The sequence below is a fragment of the Cupressus sempervirens genome, chromosome 3 (genome assembly GCF_028749045.1).
Source record: "Cupressus sempervirens isolate cs-2001-9-10 chromosome 3, ASM2874904v1, whole genome shotgun sequence".
Taxonomy (NCBI): Eukaryota; Viridiplantae; Streptophyta; class Pinopsida; order Cupressales; family Cupressaceae; genus Cupressus; species Cupressus sempervirens.
The window spans coordinates 432,864,276-432,876,413 of record NC_143120.1 but is presented as its reverse complement, the minus strand read 5'-3'; positions in this window follow the sequence as shown (position 1 = coordinate 432,876,413).

Below are 12,138 nucleotides of genomic sequence, written 5' to 3'. Positions count from 1 at the left end.
AAAAAATATGCATGTATGTTATTTAGTACAACTAAGTTTACTATGTTAATGTTTTCTAAAATGTAACTAATAGGCTTGTAAAATGTAATGTTATTTAGTACATATAGGTTTACTATGTTAATGTAACTAATACGTTTGTAAAATGCTATGTTATTTAGTACATATAGGATTACTATGTTAATATTTTATAAAATATAACTAATAGGTTTGTAAAATGTAATGTTATTTAGTACATATAGGTTTATATGTTAATGTAACTAAAATGTTATTATATAAGTTTTTACTATGTTAATGTTTTATCAAATGTAATTACTTTAGTTATCTAAGTCTCAACTTGAATTTTTTATATTTGACGTCATGTAAAATCTACATTTATGATTAAATGTACATATTTAATTGAAAAATACTATATATTTTTCTATCTTTAACATATCAACATCTAACTATATAAAGAAAATTAACTAGTCTAAATAATCAACTACTAAAAAAACACTTAAAATATAATTTAATTTAATTATTAAAACACTTTAAAATAGTTCATTTAATTAATACTATCATGTAATAACTAAAAAGCATAAAAGAAAAATTAAATAAAAGAATTTTTTTTAAATGCACCTACTTGTTACAGTCCAAACAACCTAATTGCTTGATAACCGCAACAATGAAATGACCACCAACAATGATTTTTCAATATTTATAAACCCAGGGGGTTCTAGGTGAAACACTTTCAGCTGAAAGGGTTCTAACCAGAACCCCCTCTACTACGTCAGTGTGAGAAAGTGCCATGTTTGTACAATCGAAGACATTTCGGCCGAAACCCTGATGGATATCACAAAGGGTGACACAGGTTTGTGCTTTGACCCACTATGAAACTTGACATATAAACTGAATCACTTGATTCATACTGCATAGCTTGGTCAATGTTAGTACAATGAGATTGGGATAAGTTGAGTCACTTGGTTAACACTAGACTTGCATCACATAAACTGGGAACTCAGTAAGCACTACACAACACGATTTGTACTAGTAAACTTGGCATACAATGGGATACATGGTTTATAATGCTAATCATCACCATAGTAGTAACTGCTTGGTGAAAATTGAAATCTATCCAAAGGACTCGGTAGCAACTGTAGAACTCAGTAGCAATTGAAATGCTTGGATAACACTGTTAACTATACAATAAGCTTGGTATATACTTACAATCTGAATAAGTGTATGTCACTAATAACAAACATGATTGGAATGTCAATAGGGTCCCCTATGTTTAATTTGTGCTCTTTAGAATAATGTGTGCTACAACCTAATGATTCTTTATGTTTCTCCTTGCCTTGAAATTTCTACACTTGGAGTCATGAATTTTAGAAAAGTGAGACTTTGATCACAATTTCTTCTTCTTCTTTCGGAGGTAGTTCCAATTTTCTTCTCTATTTGTGCAAAATGGAACCTAAACTATATTGCATAAAGATTCCATCCTTAGATTTATCACTTCATGTTCTAGTGGAGTGGTTGATTTTTGCTCTAGTCATGTCTAGAATGCTCCTTCAGGCGTTCCTTGTTTTCAGTGGTGGATATCAATATCTGAGATCAAGTCATGTCTTAAGGTTCATTGTCTAGTTGGCTTACATGTCTGCCGATGGGGTGGCAATATTTGCTCTTGGAATTATGACTCATTCTATCCAAAATCAAATATATGGCATCTGGGCTCCTTTTCTGCTCCTCCATCTCCGAGGTCCTGACACCATCACTACATATTTGAATGCTAACAATGAATTCTAGATCAAACATGGTCTGATTATGATTTATCATATGTCTATTGCAGCCTATGTTGTCTATCTTTCTTCATTGGAAGGATATATGTTGGCTTCTGCCATTCTCCTTTTTAGTGTAGGTAGGGTAATTAAAATGATGATATTAGACAAAAGATTGGAAAGATAAACTTATCATGCTTTGATGGATTTGGGTATATATCAACATGAGCATGGGTTCAAAAAGCTGATACATACTTCTAGCTCAACCCCATGCTTGAAGAAGAGGCAATCAAGTTTGCAATACTTCACTTGAGGGAATCATCCATGAATAGTGGCACAATGGGATGGTCACCCTCGGTCATTATCAAATCACTTCATATGCCAATTTCATGAAGAGACTTATTGACTACTTTGACAGAAAGGATTCAGAGCTGAACTTAAAAGAGTTAGAATAACTAAAGCAAACTAGAGTAGTAGAGAGCTACATTATATAATTTTAGAGGCTATCAGTACTAGTGACAGACATTTTAGAGAGAAGACTTGTTATTTTATTCATGGATGGGTTGACTAAACACTTAAAGTGTTGGGTGTAGGGTTTTAACCCTAACACACTTGTGGCACCAATCAAGAAGACATGAGACATGGAAATATCAACTTCTTCCTCCAAAAGTTATTCACAATCTAGGCCACCCATCACTCTGAAGGAGAAAGACAATAAGCCCCCTCCAAAGAAGAAATCAATAGATGAAGCTACAAGACAAGGCTTGAGGAGGATGAAGCTAGGTTTTAATTGTAAGGAATCATGGGAACTAGGAAACTAATGCTTAGAAAAGGGGAAGATCCATTACATAGAGGTGATGTCAGGAAGTGAAGAGGATGAGGAACTAGAAGTCAAAGAAGATGATCAACAAATTGCGAGAGAGGGTAACATAAATCATGCAAAGAGGATTGTTGCACTAGTATTTCAAGGAGGAACCATTTCTCTTGCCATCACTCTGAGGTGTACTTTTTTTTGGGTACGACGAACTCTCCAAGGACAACAGGTCATAGTCATGTTGGACAATGGGGCTACACTTAATTTCATTAATTCATCACTTGTGAAATGAAGAGGTTTAACTATAGAGACACATGCAGGATTCCAAGTCAAGGTAGTAGGAGTAAACCTCCTATCATTTACCCATTTGGTCCCAAAACTTAGCATTACCATTGGAAACTATATGGTGACCAAATATTTCTTTGTAGTAGATCTAGATGACATGGAAGTCATTCTTGGCATCTAGTAGATGGAAACTTTGGACAAGTACACACAAAGCTTCAAACAAATAGAGTTTTCATTCGAAGTGGATGGAAAGAAGGTGGTCATCAAGGGAATGTCAAATGGAGGGCCAAAGGAAATCTTAGTACAATAGATGGAAGCCATTCTTCAATATGATGAAATTTTTTGGGCAACACAATGTTTGATATCAACAACTAATGAACGAACAACAAACTAACTACCAAGATGATGAGCTTCACATAGTATTGGATAAACATAGTATAGTCTTTGTCAACATCCCTCTAGGAATCCCTCCACATAGAGGATTTGAGCACACCATTGAGTTGGAGGAAGGAGCCAAACACGTCATCACTACACCCTACCACCACCCTAAAATGGTTAAGGATGGGATAGAAAAAATCATCCAAGAATTCCTAGATAAAGGATGATTAGGCCTAGTTCTAGTCCCTTTGCATCATCAGTAATTTTGGTTAAGAAGAAGGATGGAACCCACCGAATGTGTGTAGACTATGATGCACTAAATAAGAAAGCAATTAAAAATAGGTACCCCATTCCCAAGATTGATGAACTATTAGATGAGTTATATGGTGCACTCTATTTTTCCAAAATAGATCTTCATTTGGGATACCACTAGATCCACATGAGGGATGAAGATGTGGAGAAGACTGCCTTCCATTACCACTATGGAAATTATGAGTTCCTAGTTATGTTATTTGGTCTAACCAATGCTCTAGCTACTTTCTAGTCATGCATGAATGGCATCTTCAAAAAGCAATAGTGAAAGTGCCTATTGGTATTTTTTGATGACATACTTATTTACATTAAGAAATGGGAGGAACATTTGAGGTATTTGGATGAAGTACTAAAAATTATGGAGTCATAATCATTGTTTGCCAAGAGGTCTAAATGTGAGTTTGGAATGACATAGATATTGTATCTAGGCATTTAATCAGTGCTCAAGGGGTTCAAGTAAACCAAGAAAAGATTCAAGCCATCTTCGATTGGCTACCTCCCAAGACTCTCTCCGATCTATGTGGATTGCTTGGATTGTGTAGTTATTATAGAAGGTTCATGAAGGGGTTCTCATAACTTAGTGCACCACTGATAGACCTAACAAAAAAGGGATCTTTTCATTGGGATATGAAGGCACAATGCACTTTTGACAAGTTGAAGGAAGTCATGAGTTCATGCCCAGTGCTGACACTACCCAAATTCAATATGCCCTTCATCTTGGAGTGTGATGCTTCAGGAGAAGGTATTGAGGGTGGTCTTGATGCAAAATCATCACCCTATTACATTTGAGTGTCAAAAAATCTTAGAAGAAAAATGATTGTACACCATCTATGATAAAGAGATGCTCATAATCATTCTTGCACTAACAACATTTTGGCAATATCTTGGTGGAGAAAAATTTGTGGTGTAGACAAATCACAATAGCTTGAGATATTTTTTAGAGTAGAAAGATTTAAATGAACAACAACAGAAGCGGGTGAGAAAAATCCATGCTTTTGAATTTGATATTGAGTATGTGAAGGGAAAACATAATGTAGTGGTTGATTCTCTATTAGGAAGGCCTACAATATGCTCATTCTCTACAATTTTTAATAGATTAGAAGGAACACCTATTGGTTGAATACTCCAAGAACAAATTTGTCTATCAATTGTTGGATGGTCAAGTACAAGATGATAGGTATAAGGTGGTAGATGATATTATCTACCAGAAGAGCATGATTTAACTGGTGCTTAAGTCCAAAATGAAGGAGAAAATTCTAAAGGAGATGCATGATTCACTATTGGTTGGACAACAAGGATACCTAAAAACCTATAAGTAGATTTGAGAACATTTTGCATGGAAGGGCCTCAAGAATGACATCTTATAGTATGTATGGGAATGCTCTACTTATTAGAAAAATAAATATGAGCACACCCTACCTACAGGACTTCTCTAGCCATTACCAATACCTGATCAAAAGTGGGAAAGTATTTCAATGGATTTCATCACTAGGCCACTAAAAGTCTAGGGGAAGGATTTCATTTTTTTTGTGCTTGATTGTTTGATCAAGCATGGCCATTTCTTTTCCATATCCACTAGGTACCAAGCATCACAAGTGGTTGAGTTGTTCTTCTATCAGATTTTCCATTTACATGGTCTCCCATGAAATATATTAAGTGATATTGATCATTTGACCAAGTATGCCCATTTCTTTTCCATTTCCACTAGGTACCAAGCATCACGAGTGGTCGAGTTGTTCCTCCATAAGGTTTTTTTTTACATGGTCTCCCATAAAATATAATAAGTGACAGAGATAGTCAGTTCCTTAGATTTTTTGGATAGAATTATTTAGGCTAGCAAGAATAGAGTTGTCACCAAGTACAAGCTACCATCCACAGTTGACTAGGCAGACAAAGATTGTGAACAAATGGGTGGAGAGCTATCTAAGGAATTATGCTTTAGTGCAACAAAAGGCATGCGTGTGCTAGTTGCATCTAGTGAGCATTGCTACAATACTACCTATCACATGTCAATAGGCATTCCATCCTTCAAAGCATTGTATGGTTATGAATATTCATCATTCATGGATCTGGCATTGGGATATAGTCATGCATCAAGGGATAAAGATAGGCTATAGGAGAGTTTAGATATCATGAGATCTCTCAAGGAAAATCTACAAAGAGCTCAAAATCAACAAAATATATTTGTAGACTAACATTGAATTGAGAGAAGTTTTGAGGTCAGTGATCTCATATACTTCGACTTCAACCATATAAACAAAATCCTCTCTAAAGTCGTCTGGTAAGGAGAAACTAAAACCATGCTTCTACAAACCATACAGAGTGGTTTGAAAGATGGGAGAAGTTGCCTACAAATTGGAGCTTCCTAAAGGGAGTTGAATCCACAACACTTTTCAAGTTTCATTACTGAAGAAGGCTATTGGACAATGTGTTACAGTGTCGAAGGAATTGCCTCCCATTGATGAAGAAGGGAAATTAATTTTAGAGCTAGCAAAGATCATATATGTCTAGGAGAAGAAGCTCAGGTCCCGTACCGTCAAGGATTTTCTTGTTTGATTGAAGGATCTTCCTATCAAGGATGCCACTAGGGAAAGTGAGAAAATTCTAGAGCACCCAAGTTTGCAATTGCTTGAGGGAAAATATTTTTTGGGCATGAAGGATTGTAATGTCCCTGTTGTCACTTAGGTTTGCACCCTTGTCCAAGGCCTATGCACGAGGACAACCTAGTGAAACATAGAAACAACCTCCAACCTATGGGACTTGAACTACGACATTGAGTCTCTGGAGAAGGCTGGCTTCCTCTTACTATCAGGGTGCACCTAACTACTCTTGGAGAGGAAAAGGGAGAAGGAGAGCGTGAAAGAAAATCTATCTAGTTCTAATCTAAGGAGGTGATGCACCAAAATAGAGTGTTTAGACTCATTTTTGCCCATATATGCACTACAAAACCAAGATAACATTCAAAAGACATACACATCCAAATTTTTGTCAATCGATAACCACATACAGATCAGGAAAACAAAGTGGATAACATGAGGAAAGAGGGATTTCACTTGTATATTATCCAATAGGCTGAAAATAGATACAGTATGCAAGCCACAGATCTCAACAATACATCAATAAGAGGAAAGATTCATGCACATGCACATTAATGGCTGAAGGAGATGATACAGAATGTTATATAGCTCAAAGACAAGGGGAATTTTACACTACAGACCTACAACCAGTAGCAAAGAAATCAAAAAAAGAGTCCTCTCCCAAAAAAGATCACAAAATTGCCTTTATAGTTCAGGCATAACTGAGGACTTTTTGCATTACATTTACTTCTCATCTACTGGCATTAACTTCTCACCCTAAAAATTCAATCAAAGATCTGGTTTGAACATGGTTTTGAGTACCAAAAATCTGATATTCCTCTGAGAAAGAGCCTGGAGAAGATAGAACAGCACCCGAAAATATCCCCTGACATAGTAGATAGATCTATAATGGTGGAAGAATGTCCTTTCACTTTGCATTCACTTCTGAGTCAGTGGCATTGATCACAGGATCAAAATCTCGAGGCAAAAAACTTGATTCATTATTTTTGGCTCATTAATCCGCGAGGTCAAAGAAAGTCAAATAGTTCCTTATGTGCCAACCAGGCCATGCGAGCCAATCGTCTCTCTTTATTTTTCCACCTCCTCAAGGTTCCAAGCATTGACCATTCCTTATGTTGGACTAGGTGCTATGTCGCTATGGGCACCATGTCTTGAGGGTCATTATAGCAACATAGTGCCCCAGTGTTATCTCTAACCACGGTGATAACCAACCTGACTATACCACCTTTCCACCATCTAGCCGTAACATCAAAACTAACTACCATGTTTACTACGACGATTGCACCGACTGCCAGCCGTTAACCGTCAACCCTAGTCTACCAATGAGACATGTCTCAGCAAGATGCTATGTCACTATGGTAAAGATCACACAACTTCACCATAGCGAGATGGTGCCTCCCATTGATTTGACTCAATTTGACAACAAGAAAGATAGATACTGCCCCTTAATGTATCGCTCAATGGGAACCAGCCACGTGCCAACTGTCTGTATTTCATATGCCTCTAAACCTAGACCCACGAGGAAACTTGTCCTCCAGGTGCCAACTCGCTATCATAAATTTCATGCAACTTTTCCATAGCGCGATGGTGACTTCCCTTGATCTCTATAGATCTGACGATGGAGATTTAACCCTTTACTGCACTAGCTACATGAAAATATGGTCCCACCAGGACACATGGCACCCAAGCACTATGTCGCTGTTGATATCTCTCGAGCAATTCCTCATAGCACAATGGTGCCTATCGTAGATCAATCTCAATCTAACGATCAGAACCACCTCATACTCTTCACATCCCTCCCTCTAAAAATTGTTGCGCCTGTGAACCACATATGCTCTGACTCATACACCTAGCACCTCCCTATTGGGCTTCGAAGCACCAACCTAGCAGATTCTAGTATTGTTTAATCCTAACCACACCACGTGTCAACCAGGCGCTATGTCGCTAACGAAAAACTCGTGAGTTTTTCATTGGCGCCATGGCACCTTGCCACTTTTTTGAAACTTTCCAACCTATCAAAACATGTTCACCTGGATGTGGACCCACCATTGCAATGTGTCATTAGGGCGCCATGTCACTAACATAAATCTCATGCAACTTTCGATGGCGAGATAGCGCCAATCGTCGATCTCCCCAGATCTGACGATGGAGAACTTGCGGGCTGCAAAAAATATATTATAAGGTTCGAAACTTGGTATTTTAAAATATTTCCATGGGTATTGGACTATGGACATTTCAAAGGCAGGAAGGGCGAATATGAATTATGAATTTTGGCGGGAAGATCAAAATACAACAGTCCCCAATATTATTAAATAATAATATTATTTTATGTGGTTGAGAATCAATGCTTTTAATCTCTCAGGCCCACTCTTTGTTTTTTATTAGTACTTGTCAGCTTATTGCCATTTTGTAATCCATCAGGAAGTCTCCTTGAATCCCCTTATAAGGCCTTCTTGTAAGTTATTTTTAGGCATGCAATTTGGATTATTTTTCTCTACTATGAAGTTGGAGTTCTCTATTATTCACTATTTCAGAAGTGAAAGACCTTTCCTACTTGGTTATTTCTGATTTTGGTGGGATTCAACCTTCACCATATTTCATCACCTATAATAGTTCGGTCAGATCTAGCAAGTTGGAGCATCACCATATTGCAAATATTCATTGTGTTAGTTTGATCTAGTATTTTTGTTTGGTGTATTTCCATTTATTTTTTATCTGCATTAAATCTTGCTATTTGTTCACACTATCTATTGGTCTGCAATAACTCTTTGTGCATCACCCTACAGATTTTGATCATCCATTTCTAGTCTCTATCGTATACCTTATAGCCTCCCATTCAGAATACACCCTTCACACCTTCCAATTCAGTACCCCTGCACCATGCAAGACCACTGTACGACTAGCTAGATTTACTATACAACCTCCTACCACTCCCCATGATTATCTTTTGTATGATAGATCCACCATATAGCCACGCCAAATATCCACACTATATGGCCCCTTCCTTCCACCCACCTCCATATGACGCCCTTCCAATTGTAGTTGTATGACCATCACATCTCTTGTATAGACTCTTCATTACCACTCCTTCCACACACTTCCACCCTATGGCCCATTTAGTACACCCTCTGCCACCATATAGATCCAACTCTGTGACCTACTAACAAAAATTTGATGCAGTTGAATTTTACGGCTATCAAATTTCTAGGATGGAACATTACAATATATGGCTATCAATTTTGGGGTCTATGAATATCAGAGAATGCTATAAACATAATCCCCAACATAGCTAAATTATTTGCTCTAGCCATTTTGAGACATTGAGATTTGTCCAATGTAACACCTAAAAGAAGAAAGGAACTATTAATTGAGAATAGAACAAAGAAATTTTTGACAATATTATTAAAATTTTCAAGATGTGAATAAGTTGTGGGAGGAGGGTAAAGACAACAAGCAATGTTTGCAATCTTAGATGAAGTAACAGTTCTCGTCATCATGGGTCATGCTTAGAGAGGGCACTAAATTTCTTCACACCAAAGCTTGCTCTAAAGAAGCCAATTTATATCAACCCTAAACTTGAACTAGTCAGCAATATCTATATTCATCATCCCTTTTAGTAGTGGTAGAGGTTGTGTATAAGCTCTTTAGGTGAGTAAGAAATGAGATTTTTAATTTATTTTGTAAAAGTATATTTTTAAATATTTTTTGGTTTAAAAAGAAAATAACGGGAGAGGAAAAGGATAGAAATGATTCACATATGCTATATCTAATTTGAATATTTTTAGTACTCACACTTGTACAAATATCAAACCTATTTCTAATATTTAAAAAAAAAGTTTAAAATAAATATATAAATGTTGAAGGAATTTAAATTTTTTTCATAACAATTTAATACAAAATAACTTCAAAATTAAAATATTGAGAGTTACAATCTTGTTTAAGATTAGGTTTATAGGTAGTTTAGGGTGTCCATCATGGACAATATTTTGATTAGAGTTAGCATTTTGATATAGTAAGTTTTACGGTTAAGATTGGTATGGAGGATTTGTAAATATCAATGATTAGGGTGAGGTTTTACATCATGATTGGTGCGATTGTTAGGTTTAGGGTTTGAATAATATCTATGAGTTAAATTGTAGATTTTCTTTTAGTTAATGATTTATTTAAGATAATGTTATACAACATAATTATATTATATTTAAAGTTAGAATTATTATATAAATATTAGCACTAAAACTATTGTTAACCTAGATTTGATGTCTTAATTAATATTGTGTCCAAAATTAGAAGTTCCACTAAGAAGTAAAAATATTCATAGAAAAAGTATGGTTGACAACAAAATTATTAGCAAGGAGCATGTTGTTATAGTAGACAAAACAAATGGGGAACCAATAATATTTTCTTTAACAACACTGACAATATTACCAAAAGGATATCATTTTAATGACACATCAAACAATAACATTTTAGTACGCATCATTTCCTTGCAAGCGAGTATTCTTCTAATGATTTCACTTTGAGATGAGATTTGGTGGATTTCATTTGTGCTCAGCATCTCAATCTTTTGCTTGTATGAATAATACCAAATTGAACTATGCATGTTTCTTATATATACTCTAACCTTTTATCTCCTATCTTACATATAAGTGATTGTCGCATCCCCTTGCACATTATGTGCCATAACATGTACAAAGTCAGTACTACATAATAATATAGTATCGTGAGTCTAACATGTATTCACCAATCTTGAGTTGTTTATTTAAATATCTATATACAACATTGACATCGCTAGCTAACTTTTTTGTCTACATATCATTAGGAGAGATGAAACTTAAGTATACAATAAATACAGTTAAGCAAGTCATTAAAATATATTGTAGAGGGTCATGTAGTAGACTGAATATTACAATCTTAGCTATGTGCCATAGCATGTACAAAGTCACTAATACATAATAATATAGTGTCATGAGTCTAAAATGTATTCACAAAACTTGAGTTGTTTATTTAAATATCTATATATAATATTGACATTACTAGCTAACCTTTCTGTCGACATATCATTAGGAGAGATGAAACTTAAGTATATAATAAATATAGTTAAGCAATTCATTAAAATATATTGTAGAGGGTCTTTTAGTAGACTAAATATTACAATCAAAAGATTGAACATAGAAGTTACATTATGTGGAAAGATTTTATAATCAGAATTCCAAGTGACTTACCATGTATGGAAAGAGTAGAGGTTGTTAAGTTTTGTCATAACTTAGCAAATAAGAATCTTGTTCTAAATGAATATTGGTAGTTTAGCTTATTTTCAAAAATAGAATACCATCAGTCCTATTAGTGACCTATACATAAAACCAAAAAACATTTGAGTAAGAAAATAATTGCTATCAGTCCAACACTTAGACATATATATAAAAAGTAAAACCCCATAGGACATCAAGTTGACATTTTAATGTAGGGGCCAAAATGCACTTTTATCAATTAATTTAAAAATTGTTATAATAGTTTTATAAATTCCAAGTGACTTACCTTGTATGGAAAGAGTAAAGGTTGTTAAGTTTTGTCATACCTTAGCAAATAAGAATATTTTTCTAAATGAATATTGGTAGTTTAGCTTGTTTGCAAAAATAGAATACCATCAGTCCTATTAGTGACCTATACATAAAACCAAAACACATTTGAGTAACAAAGAAAATAATTGCTACCAGTCCAACACTTAGACATATATATATAAAGTAAAACCTCATAGGACATCAAGTTGACATTTTAATGTAGGGGCCAAAATGAACTTTTATCAATTAATTTAAAAATTGGTATAATAGTTTTATGAATTCTAATTTATTTAAAAACACAAACAAAAGAAAAATATAACTTAGAGCATTTGTTAAGCATAGTTAAATCATTTATTCTTTTAGTATCATGGTTTTCATTTGGCTTAAACATTATATATGAATAATTAATTTTAAAACTAATAATGTTCACTTTTAATTAACTA